The 14626-nt window shown below is 42.5% G+C and overlaps 1 protein-coding gene across 1 annotated transcript in view; it reads left to right on the top strand.

Moving 5' to 3' along the window:
• Positions 1–14626, top strand: part of LOC106577876 (uncharacterized) — a 239722-nt gene that overhangs the window by 162293 nt on the left and 62803 nt on the right. The window lies entirely within an intron of this gene.

Here is a 14626-nt window from a genome sequence, read left to right as displayed (position 1 = left end):
TTCATGTCTTCCTTCATGTCTTCCTGTCTTCCTTCATGTCTTCATGTCTTCCTTCATGTCTTCCTACATGTCTTCATGTCTTCATGTCTTCCTTCATGTCTTCCTTCATGCCTTCCTTCATGTCTTCCTACATGTCTTCATGTCTTCCTTCATGTCTTCCTGTCTTCCTTCATGTCTTCCTTCATGTCTTCATGTCTTCCTTCATGTCTTCCTACATGTCTTCATGTCTTCCTTCATGTCTTCATGTCTTCCTTCATGCCTTCCTTCATGTCTTCCTACATGTCTTCATGTCTTCCTTCATGTCTTCATGTCTTCCTTCATGTCTTCCTACATGTCTTCATGTCTTCCTTCATGTCTTCCTTCATGTCTTCCTATATGTCTTCCTACATGTCTTCATGTCTTCCTTCATGTCTTCTTTCATGTCTTCATGTCTTCCTTCATGTCTTCCTTCATGTCTTCCTATATGTCTTCCTACATGTCTTCATGTCTTCCGTCAAGTCTTCCTTCATGTTTTCATGTCTTCCTTCATGTCTTCCTACATGTCTTCCTACATGTCTTCATGTCTTCCTTCATGTCTTCCTACATGTCTTCCTTCATGTCTTCCTACATGTCTTCATGTCTTACTTCATGTCTTCCTACATGTCTTCCTACATGTCTTCATGTCTTCCTTCATGTCTTCCTACATGTCTTCCTTCATGTCTTCCTACATGTCTTCATGTCTTCCTTCATGTCTTCATGTCTTCCTTCATGTCTTCCTACATGTCTTCATGTCTTCCTTCATGGCTTCCTACATGTCTTCCTTCATGGCTTCCTACATGTCTTCATGTCTTCCTTCATGTCTTCCTACATGTCTTCATGTCTTCCTGTAAGTCTTCCTACGTCTTCCTTCATGTCTTCATGTCTTCATGTCTTCCTTCATGTCTTCATGTCTTCCTTCATGTCTTCCTACATGTCTTCATGTCTTCCTTCATGTCTTTCTACATGTCTTCATGTCTTCCTTCATGTCTTCCTTCATGTCTTCCTATATGTCTTCCAACATGTCTTCATGTCTTCCTACATGTCTTCATGTCTTCCTTCATGTCTTCATGTCTTCCTTCATGTCTTCCTTCATGTCTTCCTTCATGTCTTCATGTCTTCCTTCATGTCTTCCTACATGTCTTCATGTCTTCCTTCATGTCTTCCTAATGTCTTCATGTCTTCCTTCATGTCTTCCTTCATGTCTTCATGTCTTCCTTCATGTCTTCATGTCTTCCTTCATGTCTTCCTACATGTCTTCATGTCTTCCTAAATGTCTTCATGTCTTCCTACATGTCTTCATGTCTTCATGTCTTCCTACATGCCTTCCTTCATGTCTTCCTACATGTTTTCCTACATGTCTTCATGTCTTCCTACATGTATTCATGTCTTCCTACATGTCTTCCTACATATCTTCATGTCTTCCATCTTGTCTTCATGTCTTCCTTCATGTCTTCCTACATGTTTTCCTACATGTCTTCATGTCTTCCCAGATGTCTTCCTTTATGTCTTCCTTCGTCTTCCTTCATGTCTTCCTGCATGTCTTCATGTCTTCCTACATGTCTTCATGTCTTCCTACATGTCTTCATACATGTCTTCCCTCTTGTCTTCATGTCTTCCTTCATGTCTTCATGTCTTCCTTCATGTCTTCATGTCTTCCTTCTTGTCTTCCTTCATGTCTTCCTACATGTCTTCATGTCTTCCTACATGTCTTCATGTCTTCCTACATGTCTTCATGTCTTCCTACATTTCTTCCTTCATGTCTTCCTACATGTCTTCATGTCTTCCTTCATGTATTCCTTCATGTCTTCCTGCTCAGGCTCACAAGTGCTTACACAGTGATCTTTATCCAGACCTCCAGTGTGAATACTACTTGAAGTTATAGCATCTAATTTGATGTGTAGCCTGCTGTACAATCATTCATGACATTTTCCCCTTTCCAAAAAGACTGCCCTGCCCTGTCTGGCATCTAACTACTCAACCCATTTCCCTCCAATTAAAGGCATGTAGGTACGCATGCTATTGCATACATAAAAGGCTTTTGAGGTCACCTTTTGTGCCAGAGCTTGTATCTGTAGATAAATAGCCAGCCAAAGCTTTAGAGCGTCTAACAAGAACCTACAGTATATTTCTCAAAGGACAGGATATGAGGCATGCAGGTTAGTGAAAGGATAGGTTACTGTGAGACACGTAGCTACACATCTCCTTTGATGGACCTAAAAGGCTTGGATGAATTCATCTGAGGTCTTCTCACCCATCACTAGTGTCCGTCTTCGGAAGGCTACCTCTTAAGGATCCACCCCTTTTATTTCAAATTTTCGCCTAAAATGACATACCCAAATCTAACTGCCTATAGCTCAGGACCTGAAGCAAGGATATGCATATTCTTGATACCATTTGAAAGGAAACACTTTGAAGTTTGTGGAAATGTGAAATGAATGTAGGAGAATATAACACATTAGACCTGGTAAAAGATAATACAAGATCATTTGTATTTTTTTTGTACCATCTTTGAAATGCAAGAGAAAGGCCATAATGTATTATTCCAGCCCAGGCACAATTTAGATTTTGGCCACTAGATGGCAGAAGTGTATGTGCAATGTTTTAGACTGATCCAATGAACCATTGCATTTCTGTTAAAATGTTGTACCAAGACTGCCCAAATGTGCCTAATTGGTTTATTAATAACTTTTCAAGTTCATAACTGTGCACTATCCTCAAACAAGAGCATGGTATTCTTTCACTGTAAATTGGACATTGCAGTTAGATTACCAAAAATGTAAGCTTTCTGCCAATGTCAAATATGTCAATGTCCTGGGAAATGTTCTTGTTACTTACAACCTCATGCTAATCGCATTAGCCTACTTTAACTCAACCGTCCCGTGGAGGACCCACCGATCCTGTAGAGGTTTTAAAGGCCCAGTGCAGTAAAAATACAGTTTTTCCTGTATGTTGTATCATATTGTACAACCACTGAGGAAACTACTAACACTGTAAAAGTGTTTAAAACAATTATCAGTGTTATTTATAGTTGCTAGTTGAATATATATAGATCTAGATATAATTAGATAGATTATTATATGTAATATGATTATTAGATATAATCCAGAACCTTCTAATTAGCAGGCTTTCATGGTGACATCACCACCCACTAAGCGCAGCCTTCAATTCAACGTCTATTCCACGTTGGTTCAACGTAGTTTCATTGAAATGACATGGAAGCAACATTGATTCAACCAGTGTGTGCCCAGTGGGCGTGTGGTAAATTGGTTAATAGACCAATAACAAAGTGAGTTCCAAACCACTCTGCCAATAACAGATCGTTTTCAGTTTTCCCCTCCCTATTCAGACCTCTCCCAGACAGTCCATGCTAAATTCTTGCTTGGTAGTTTATTAGGATCCCCGTTAGCTGTTGCGAAAGCAGCAGCTACTCTTCCTGGGGTCCACACAAAACATGAAACATGACATAATACAGAACATTAATAGACAAGCAGCTCAAGGACAGAACTAAATAGAAATAGTTGAGAAGTACTTTTTTCCTAAAAAGCTTGTCCATTTTAATGAACATTTATTACAGTAAGGTACTTCATTATTTTCCAGAAATTATATAATATTCATATAAAAATGGCCTTTAATCAAAATAAGAAAAACTCGAGCACACACACTGTTTACTTTTTATTAAGTGCACCTTTGCTTTTTAATAACCCTTCTCTGTCGTGCTCAAGTAGTGCACTGTGTAGTGAATAGGGTTCCATTTGGACAACATCCTAGGTGTAAGGGGGAGCAGTGTGTTGAGGAGAGAGGAGAACCAGGGCAGTGGGGGAGTCCCACGCTATGGGCCTACACACATACGCACACACACACACGTGTACACACCTGGGAGTTGATTCGACAAACACCAGTGGAGTACAGGAATCTCATGGCAACCTAAACACAGCTGGACTGGGCTGACCCCCCCCCCGCACACACACACACACACACACACACACACACACATACACACGTAGACACACACAGACTGTACAGACCCCCTTGGCTGATCTCTCTCCCACCATGTAAATAGGGAGGGAGAGAAACGTGACCCACATCTCCTGTCTCTTCCCTCTCTTCTCCCTCCTCTCTCTCTTTCTATCCCCTATCCCTCCCATCTCCCTCCTCTCTCTCTCTCTCCTAGCCCTCCCCCTCTCTCCTCTCTTCTCCCTCCTCTCTCTCTTTCTATCCCCTATCCCTCCCATCTCCCTCCTCTCTCTCTCTCTCCCCTAGCCCTCCCCCCTCTCTCCTCTCTTCTCCCTCCTCTCTCTCTTTCTATCCCCTAATCCTCCGATCTCCCTCCTCTCTCTCTCTCTCCCCTAGCCCTCCCCCTCTCTCTCACCTATCCCTCCCATCTCCCTACTCTCTCTCTCCCATCTCCCTCCTTTCTCCCTCGCATCTCCCTCCTCTCTCTCTCCCCTATCCCTCCCATCTCCCTCCTCTCTCACCCCTATTCCCCTGTCCGCCTGCACACCTCAAAGGTTTCAAAGTGAAGGGATATAAAGTCAAGTTGGATAACAGAGAGACACTCTGCTATGACTAGACCTCCCCAAAATGTCTACGTTTTTTAAGGTCATCCACATGACTTCAACTTTTCATCTGTAAGTTATTTTAACATCTAAAAGGACTACACAGATAAATTGAGGTGTTATTTTAACAGTAATTACCCAAAATCTTGTTAGTTGTGTTACGTTAGTTGTTTGGATTTAATTTCAACAGTCCCTTTAGGATCCCAAATATCACCTTATTCCCTATTGTATATAGTGCACTACTTTTGACCCACCCCATAGGAGCCCTGGTCAAACATAGTGCACTATATAGGGAATAGAGTGCCATTTGGGAAGCATAAATAAGTGTCCTATTGTTCTCGTTCTATTGGATTAAAGCGAGCCATTCAGACAGATAAATTAGCATCGGAATTCAGTGACATCATCATTAGGATACATGGACGAGAACCACCCGGATAAAAGGCAATTATGTCATTGGTTAATTTTTTTACCGAGGTACATCAACAACACAAACACCATAGGTCCAGGGTTCCCCTTCCCCATTTCACTTTATTGCATTTTATTTAAATTTTTTAATGACATTTTTTTACCTTTATTTATTCAGGTTTTTCTCATTGAGATAACATCTCTTTTCCAAGAGAGACCTGGTCCAATAGCAGCAGGGGGAACAATGTTTCAGACAAAACAACTTACATACACGAACACAACATTAAACACAACTATAAACACACATACAATACAACAATTACATATTACGTTAAAAACACGAAAGTCTTGACCAATGAGTTGAGTTGTAAATAATGAGTTGGATAGAAATAAGTTGGATAGAAATAAATGTATTGTCAGATACATCAGATAGGTGTAGTGAAATGTGTTGTTTTACAGGGTCAGCCATAGTAGTAAATTCGGGTTAATTTCCTTGCTCAAGGGCACATCGACAGACTTTTCACCTAGTCGGCTTCGGTATTTGAACCAACGACCATTCGGTTACCGGCCCAACGCTCTAATCGCTGCCTGCTGCCCTAAAACAACAACACAGCTCTTAGATGTTACGTCCCCCAACATAGGCGACGCGGTTCTTGACAGGTTCCGACTGACATTTCTGTGTACAGCGCGCACTGTGAACAGCACAACAATTTGGATTTCTTGTGCCTCAGAAACTCAACAGTAGTAGTTTAATCTCTGTGATGTTTTAGAGCGCTCAACAGGAACAAATACAAAACCATTTTGTAGAATTGAAACAAGACCACTTTGTTTTGGTCACAGACGGTCAAAATCACTTTGTGCTTCAATCTGGAGTTGTAACAAGTCTGCACACATTTGAGTGGTGTCTCAGTGCCGCTCAGAGGACATTTGGCAGAAAAATGTCTGTGGTGAATTATATGAAATGGTGCCAAAATTGTACTTTCACTAAGTATGATCATATTTATTTTACAGTTATAAAAAGGTGAAATCTTATAAGTTGTTAATAATTGTTAATGATTGTTATTATATTTAGGAAGCATTTCAGCAATTTCAAGCCCTATTGCTTCACTTTGGTGGCATTGGAAAGAAATCAGACACTGTATGATTTTTCAGCATATTTGAGCTGTGTACTTAAGCTTGTGTCGTTGAAAGTCAGTAGACCTCAACAACGTAGAACTACTTTTTCCAGAAAGTTGCGACCCAGACCTTTCTAAAACTACATAGCATTACCAGTTGTTGTGTATGGCCATCTCCAGAAAAACGATGACATTACTGGTATGTCTGTTTAGGCAGTAATGTACATTTTGCCCTATCATTCAAGATTAGGATGGATCATGTTGTTGCCAGGGGAGACCATGAGAACAGATGAAACAACAGATAAAGCAGGAAATTGCTCCTTAATGCCTTACTTGGCAAAACAAACCCTTTCCACAGAGGGTTCTACATGGAACCCAACAGAGTTCTACCTGGAACCAAAAAGGGTTCTACCTGGAACCAAAAATGGTTATCCTATTGGGACAGCCAAAGAACCCTTTTGGAATCCTTCTTTCTAAGAATGTACTCAGACATCTCTGCTATACATTATACAGTTGAAGTCGGAAGTTTACATACACCTTAGCCAAATACATTTAAACTCAGTTTTTCACAATTCCTGACATTTAATCCTAGTAAAAATGTCATGTCTTAGGTCAGTTAGGATCACCACTTTCTTTTAAGAATGTGAAATGTCAGAATAATAGTAGAGAGAATGATTTATTTCAGCTTTTATTTCTTTCATCACATTTCCAGTGGGTCAGAAGTTTACATACACTCAATTAGTATTTGGTAACATTGCCTTTAAATTGTTTAGCTTGGGTCAAATTTACATTTAGTCATTTAGCAGACGCTCTTATCCAGAGCGACTTAGAGTAGTGAATGCATACATTTCATACGTATTTTTTTTCCCCGTACTGGTCCCCCGTGGGAATCGAACCCACAACCCTGGTGTTGCAAACACCATGCTCTACCACCGTGTGGCTCAGTTGTTTCGGGTAGCCTTCCACAAGCTTCCCACAATAATTTGGGTGAATTTTGGCCCATTCCTCCTGACAGAGATGGTGTAACTGAGTCAGGTTTGTAGGCCTCCTTGCTCACACATGCTTTTTCAGTTCTGCCCACAGATTTTCTATAGGATTGAGGTCAGGGCTTTGTGATGGCCACTCCAATACCTTGACTTTGTTGTCCTTAAGCCACTTTGCCACAACTTTGGAAGTATGCTTGGGGTCATTGTCCATTTGGAAGACACATTTGCGACCAAGCTTTAACTTCCTGACTGATGTCTTGAGCTGTTGCTTTAAAATATCCATATAATTTTCCTCCCTCATGATGCCATCTATTTTGTGAAGTGCACCAGAGCCTCCTGCAGCAAAGCAGCAAAGCACCCCCACAACATGATGCTGCCACCCCCGTGCTTCACGGTTGGGATGGCTTGCAAGCCTCCCCCTTTTTCCTCCAAACATAACGATGGTCATTATGGCCAAACAGTTCTATTTTTGTTTCATCAGACCAGAGGACATTTCTCCAGAAAGTACGATCTTTGTCCCCATGTGCAGTTGCAAACCGTGGTCTGGCTTTTTTATGGCGGTTTTGGAGCAGTGACTTCTTCCTTGCTGAGTGACCTTTCAGGTTATGTCGATATAGGACTCGTTTTACTGTGGATATAGATACTTTTGTACCTGTTTCCTCCAGCATCTTCACAAGGTCCTTTGCTGTTGTTCTGGGATTGATTTGCACTTTTCGCACCAAAGTACGTTCCTCTCTAGGAGACAGAATGTGTCTCCTTCCTGAGCGGTATGACGGCTGCATGGTCCCATGGTGTTTATACTTGCGTACTATTGTTTGTACAGATGAACGTGGTAACTTCATGCGTTTGGAAATTGCTCCCAAGGATGAACCAGACTTGTGGAGGTCTACCATTTTTTTTCTGAGGTCTTGGCTGATTTATTTATATTCTTCCATGATGTCAAGCAAAGAGGCACTGAGTTTGAAGGTATGCCTTGAAATACATCCATAGGTACACCTCCAATTGACTCAAATGAAGCTTCTAAAGCCATGACATCATTTTCTGGAATTTTCCAAGCTGTTTAAAGGCACAGTCAACTTAGTGTATGTAAACTTCTGACCTACTGGAATTGAGATACAGTGAATTATAAGTGAAATAATCTGTCTGTAAACAACTGTTGGAAAAATTACTTGTGTCATGCACAAAGTAGATGTCCTCACCGACTTGCCAAAACTATAGTTTGTTAACAAGAAATTTGTGGGATGGTTGAAAAACGATTCTTAATGACTCCAACCTAAGTGTATGTAAACTTGCGACTTCAACTGTATATGGGGGACAATACCAGAGTAAATGATCTGACGATTCTGTCCCTTCGCAGCAAAATCTGCAGAGCTAAGATTCTTGTATACCCAATATACGGTATATAACATTCTGTTGCAGGCAAGAATTTTGTATAATAATTTTAATTGAAAAACTCAAAAGTGTTGAATCAAGTAAATCAATATATCTCCTGGTAAAATAAATATCAAATGAAGTGAGTATAAGTGGAAAAATCTTTATTTATAAAGTGAATAACTTCAATATAAATCATCTTCTGTGTGATAAATCACAGGGTTGTGGGTTAGGAAGGCAGAACATGTTAGAGAGTATGGGGGTGTTTGGGTGGAGAGCTCTGATTCTCAGAACAGATAGGAAGGACCTAACATTAATAGGAAGAGCTCTGATTCTCAGAACAGATAGGAAGGACCTAACATTAGTAGGAAGAGCTCTGATTCTCAGAACAGATAGGAAGGACCTAACATTAGTAGGAAGAGCTCTGATTCTCAGAACAGATAGGAAGGACCTAACATTAGTAGGAAGAGCTCTGATTCTCAGAACAGATAGGAAGGACCTAACATTAGTAGGAAGAGCTCTGATTCTCAGAACAGATAGGAAGGACCTAACATTAGTAGGAAGAGCTCTGATTCTCAGAACAGATAGGAAGGACCTAACATTAGTAGGAAGAGCTCTGATTCTCAGAACAGATAGGAAGGACCTAACATTAGTAGGAAGAGCTCTGATTCTCAGAACAGATAGGAAGGACCTAACATTAGTAGGAAGAGCTCTGATTCTCAGAACAGATAGGAAGGACCTAACATTAATAGGAAGAGCTCTGATTCTCAGAACAGATAGGAAGGACCTAACATTAATAGGAAGAGCTCTGATTCTCAGAACAGATAGGAAGGACCTAACATTAGTAGGAAGAGCTCTGATTCTCAGAACAGATAGGAAGGACCTAACATTAGTAGGAAGAGCTCTGATTCTCAGAACAGATAGGAAGGACCTAACATTAATAGGAAGAGCTCTGATTCTCAGAACAGATAGGAAGGACCTAACATTAATAGGAAGAGCTCTGATTCTCAGAACAGATAGGAAGGACCTAACATTAATAGGAAGAGCTCTGATTCTCAGAACAGATAGGAAGGACCTAACATTAGTAGGAAGAGCTCTGATTCTCAGAACAGATAGGAAGGACCTAACATTAATAGGAAGTGCTCTGATTCTCAGAACAGATAGGAAGGGCCTAACATTAATAGGAAGTGTGTATAAGTCCTCTCTCTCTCAAACACACTCAATCACATCAACAAATCACCCATACTTAAGATAGGAGTGAATTCGCTGAGCCGGTGTGTGTGTGTGTGTGTGTGTGTGTGTGTGTGTGTGTGTGTGTGTGTGTGTGTGTGTGTGTGTGTGTGTGTGTGTGTGTGTGTGTGTGTGTGTGTGTGTGTGTGTGTGTGTGTGTGTGTGTGTGTGTGTGTGTGTGTGTGTGTGTGTGTGTGTGTGTGTGTGTGTGTGTGTGTGTGTGTGTGTGTGTGAGAGAGTCTCTACGTGTCTGATATTAGTTGCCCTACTGTCTGCACACTGTGTTTTGCCCAGCTGCATGATTCAGTGAGCATTTTGGGGTGACGATGGGTGTTTGTGTGTTCGCAAGTCAAATGTGTCTGTCGAATTAGGTTATCAAACCCCCCCATTCGACTAAACCTCCCTCTTCCCGCCCCTTCGTGCAACCCCCATCACTTCACCCAGTTGGGCACGCAGTGCGACAGCCTAAGTCTTCCCCCCCTGTCACGGACAATGGATCTGGCTTACCTCGGGGACCTAGCGGGGTGTGAGCAGCCTGGTGGGGAGGGAGGGGAGGGGGTAGGGAGAGAATCTGTCTGGTCATGGGTTCTGTTTTCTGTTCCGTACGGGTCTTACAGGGTTCTAACAGGAAGTGAGGTAGGCTGGGTTGCAGTGGTAAGGCCACTGGCTTATGGGTAAAGAATAGGCTCTATTGTGTCTATTGTGAATTGCAGTCTGGCTGGTTGGAAACCTCTCTCTCTCTGGATGGATGGATGGATGGTTGCCATAGATGGAGAGAGGGGTGTGGAAGGGAGAAGATAGTGGGTGAGGGAGTGAGGGTTAAGGGTGAGGGTAAGGGGGTTAGGGGTGAGGTTAAGGGTTGAGGGTAGCTGACTAAGGCTGGATTAAGCTGTCGATCCTAGTGGGTACTAGGTTTGATTAGAAGTGTGTGTGTGTGTGTGTGTGTGTGTGTGTGTGTGTGTGTGTGTGTGTGTGTGTGTGTGTGTGTGTGTGTGTGTGTGTGTGTGTGTGTGTGTGTGTGTGTGTGTGTGTGTGTGTGTGTGTGTGTGTGTGTGTGTGTGTGTAATTGGTTATAAAGGCAGGGTGAGACGTGCTGTTATCCATCTGTCTTTCCTATACACACACGTGTGTGAACATGCATGTCTGTGTGTGTCTGTGCACCCTTCACTCGTTCCCTGGAGGAAGGGAACATGGGGTGATGAAATGAGAATGATTTACCAGTTATTATGGGAACCATTTATTATAGGAGTCAGTTATTATGGGAACCAGTTATTATGGGAACCAGTTATTATGGGAACCATTTATTAGAAACACCTACAGATACATCATTTTTACTCTTATACATTTACCAGACACTCTTAACCCGAGAGGAATCAAACCCACAATAATTACTAATAAATTGTAGACTGGCTGCATAATTACAAATAATTTGTAGACTGGCTGCATAATTACAAATCATTTGGAGACTGACTGGATAATTACAAATAATTTGTAGACTGACTGGATAATTACAAATAATTTGTAGACTGACTGGATAATTACAAATAATTTGTAGACTGACTGGATAATTACAAATAATTTGTAGACTGACTGGATAATTACAAATAATTTGTAGACTGGCTGCATAATTACAAATCATTTGTAGACTGGCTGCATAATTACAAATCATTATTAGACTGACTGCAAGTTGACTGCAAGAAGCCCACACAGATATAATATTTGACTAAAACATCATCACTTCAAACGTGGCTTACATTGTATACGATCACATACACTGAGTATACTCTACATTAGGGACATATTCCTCATATTGAGTTGCAACCACCCTTTTGCCCTCAGAACAGTCTTATTTCGTCAGGGCATGGACTCTTCAAGGTGTCGTAAGTATTCCACAGGGATGCTGCCCATGTTGTCTCCAATGCTTCCCAGAGTTGTGCCAAGTTGACTGGATGTCCTTTGGGTGGTGGACCATTCTTGAAAACTGAGTGGAGTTCTTGACACAAGCCGGTGCTCCTACTACCATAACCCGCTCAAAGGCACTTTAATCTTTTGTCTTTCCCATTCACCCCCTGAATGGCACATATACACAATCCATGTCTCACTTGTCTGAGGCTTAAACATCCTTCTTTAACCTGTGTCCTCCCCTTCAGAAATTTAAGTGACATCAATAAGGGATAATAGCTTTCACATGGATTAACCTGGTCAGTCTATGTCATGTTCCTAATGTTTTGTCCACTCAGTGTATATTATATCTCTCTAGTATGCATAGGAATACTTGGTAACAGATTTCCAAAAAGAAACTCACTTGGAGCATATTTCCTGGTGTTTTTATAGTCTTTTATCTACCCACCTCTGTCTACCTTCTTTCTCTCTCCTTTCAATCCATCCCTCCTTCTCTCTGTTTATAGTTAAGTTTCATTTCGAGTGCAGTTAACTTTGACTTTGACCACTTCAGGAGTAAACAACACCATGTTAAGTCTTCAACATCTCTCCTCTCCTCTCCCTTTCCCCCATCCCTCCTCTCCTCTCCCTTTCCCCATCTCTCCTCTCCTCTCCCTTTCCCCATCTCTCCTCTCCTCTCCCTTTCCCTTCATCCCTCCTCTCCTCTCCTCTCCTCTCCCTTTCCCCATCCCTCCTCACCTCTCCCTTTCCCCATCCCTCCTCTCCTCTCCCTTTCCCCATCTCTCCTCTCCTCTCCCTTTCCCCATTTCTCCTCTCCTCTCTCTTTCCCTTCATCCCTCCTCTCCTCTCCCTTTCCCCATCCCTCCTCTCCTCTCCCTTTCCCTTCATCCCTCCTCTCCTCTCCTCTCCCTTTCCCCATCCCTCCTCTCCTCTCCCTTTCCCCCATCCCTCCTCTCCTCTCCCTTTCCCCATCCCTCCTCACCTCTCCCTTTCCCCATCCCTCCTCTCCTCTCCCTTTCCCCCATCTCTCCTCTCCTCTCCCTTTCCCTTCATCCCTCCTCTCCTCTCCTCTCCCTTTCCCCCATCCCTCCTCTCCTCTCCCTTTCCCCCATCCCTCCTCTCCTCTCCTCTCTCTTTCCCCCATCCCTCCTCTCCCTTTCCCCATCCCTCCTCTCCTCTCCCTTTCCCCCATCCCTCCTCTCCTCCCGCTTTCCCTCCATCCCTCCTCTCCTCAACCTTTCTCCATCCCTCCTCTCCCTTTCCCTCCTTTTTGGAGAAATGTCCTCTGGTCTGATGAAACAAAAATAGAACTGTCTGGCCATTATGTTTGGAGGAAAAAGGGGGATGCTTGCAACCCAAAGAACACCATCCCAACCGTGAAGCATGGGGGTGGGAGCATCATGTTGTGGGGGTGCTTTGCTGCAGGAGGGTCTGGTCCACTACACAAAATAGATGGCATCATGAGGCAGGCAAATTAGGTGGATACAGTGAAGCAAAATCTCAAGACATCAGTCAGGAAGTTAAAGCTTGGTCGCAAATGGGTCTTCCAAGTGGACAATGACCCCAAGGATACTTCCAAAGTTGTGGCAAAATGGCTTAAGGACAACAAAGTCAAGGTATTGGAGTGGCCATCACAAAGCCCTGACCTCATCCTATAGAAAATTTGTGGGCAGAACTGAAAAGCGTGTGCGAGCAAGGAGGCCTACAAACCTGACTCAGTTACACCAGCTCTGTCAGGAGGAATGGGCCAAAATTCACCCAACTTATTGTGGGAAGCTTGTGGAAGGCAACCCGAAATGTTTGACCCAAGTTAAACAATTTAAAGGCAATGCTGCCAAATACGAATTGAGTGTGTGTAAACTTCTGACCCACTGGGAATGTGATGAAAGAAATAAAAGCTGAAATCAAGAATTATCTCTACTATTATTCTAATATTTTACATTCTTAAAATAAAGTGGTGATCCTAACTGACCTAAGACAGGGAATTTTTACTAGGATTAAATGTCAGGAATTGTGAAAAACTGAGTTTAAATGTATTTGGCTAAGGTGTATGTAAACTTCCAACCTCAACTGTAACTGTCTAACTGTCTGAGTGTTAAACATGAGTTCAGACATGGGGAAAGAATGAGAGAGTTAAATTATGTCACCATAGATGCCAAAGAGTCTAACAAACACCTTAAAAGTGACTTCTTACCTAAAACAGACTAAAAGTGTATCTTAGGACTTGGAGAGAAAGAGACAGACAGCGAGAGAGAGAGTTAATGAAGGAGAGAGGGAAGGGAGACAGAGGCAGACAGTGAGAGAGAGAGAGTTAGTGAAGGAGAGAGAGAGAGAGGGAAAGGAGACAGAGACAGACAGAGAGAGAGAGAGAGAGAGCGAGTAAGTAAAAGAGCGAGAGAGCGAGTAAGTAAAGGAGAGAGAGAGGGAGGTAGAGGGAGACTGAGATGGACAATGTGTGAGAGAGAGACAAGGAAGGGAAACAGAGACAGACAGTGAGAGAGAGAGAGAGAGACAAGGAAGGGAAACAGAGATAGACAGCGAGAGAGAGCGAGAGAGAGAGAGACAAGGAAGGGAGACAGAGACAGAGAGAGAGAGAGTTAGTGAAGGAGAGCGAGAGAGTGTTAGTGAAGGAGAGAGACAGAGAGAGAGGGAGAGATGGACACTAACAGAGAGCGGGTGTAAACTAAGACTAGAATGATCACATGTCAGAGTGTTAGTTTAACCCGCCCCTAACCCATTACTGTCTGACTGTCACAGAGAGAGTTTTTCTGCCATGGACATCCTTACATATTTTACCAAGCCAGGTAATACGGCTCTCTGGCGCCGCCATGTGGTAATGGTTGGCTAGTGCAAGATTGGGTGACAGTGGTAGTCGAGAAGGTTGTCCTTTTTGCACAAATTCCTTGATTGGCAAAAAAGCCCTGTTTAGGATAACATACATAAGAAAAATGGCCGCCTAGAAATGTGTCTGAGGATGTTCCTTCCTGGTCACAACTCCCTCAGCACATCCAACAGAGAGTGTAATTGAAGACTGCTGCTTTTA

Source organism: Salmo salar, chromosome 18 (genome assembly GCF_965601325.2).
Source record: "Salmo salar chromosome 18, fSalSal1, whole genome shotgun sequence".
In the NCBI taxonomy this organism is placed as follows: domain Eukaryota; kingdom Metazoa; phylum Chordata; class Actinopteri; order Salmoniformes; family Salmonidae; genus Salmo; species Salmo salar.
The sequence above is the reverse complement of the archived record's forward strand: the minus strand, read 5'-3'. Positions and strand labels throughout refer to the sequence as shown.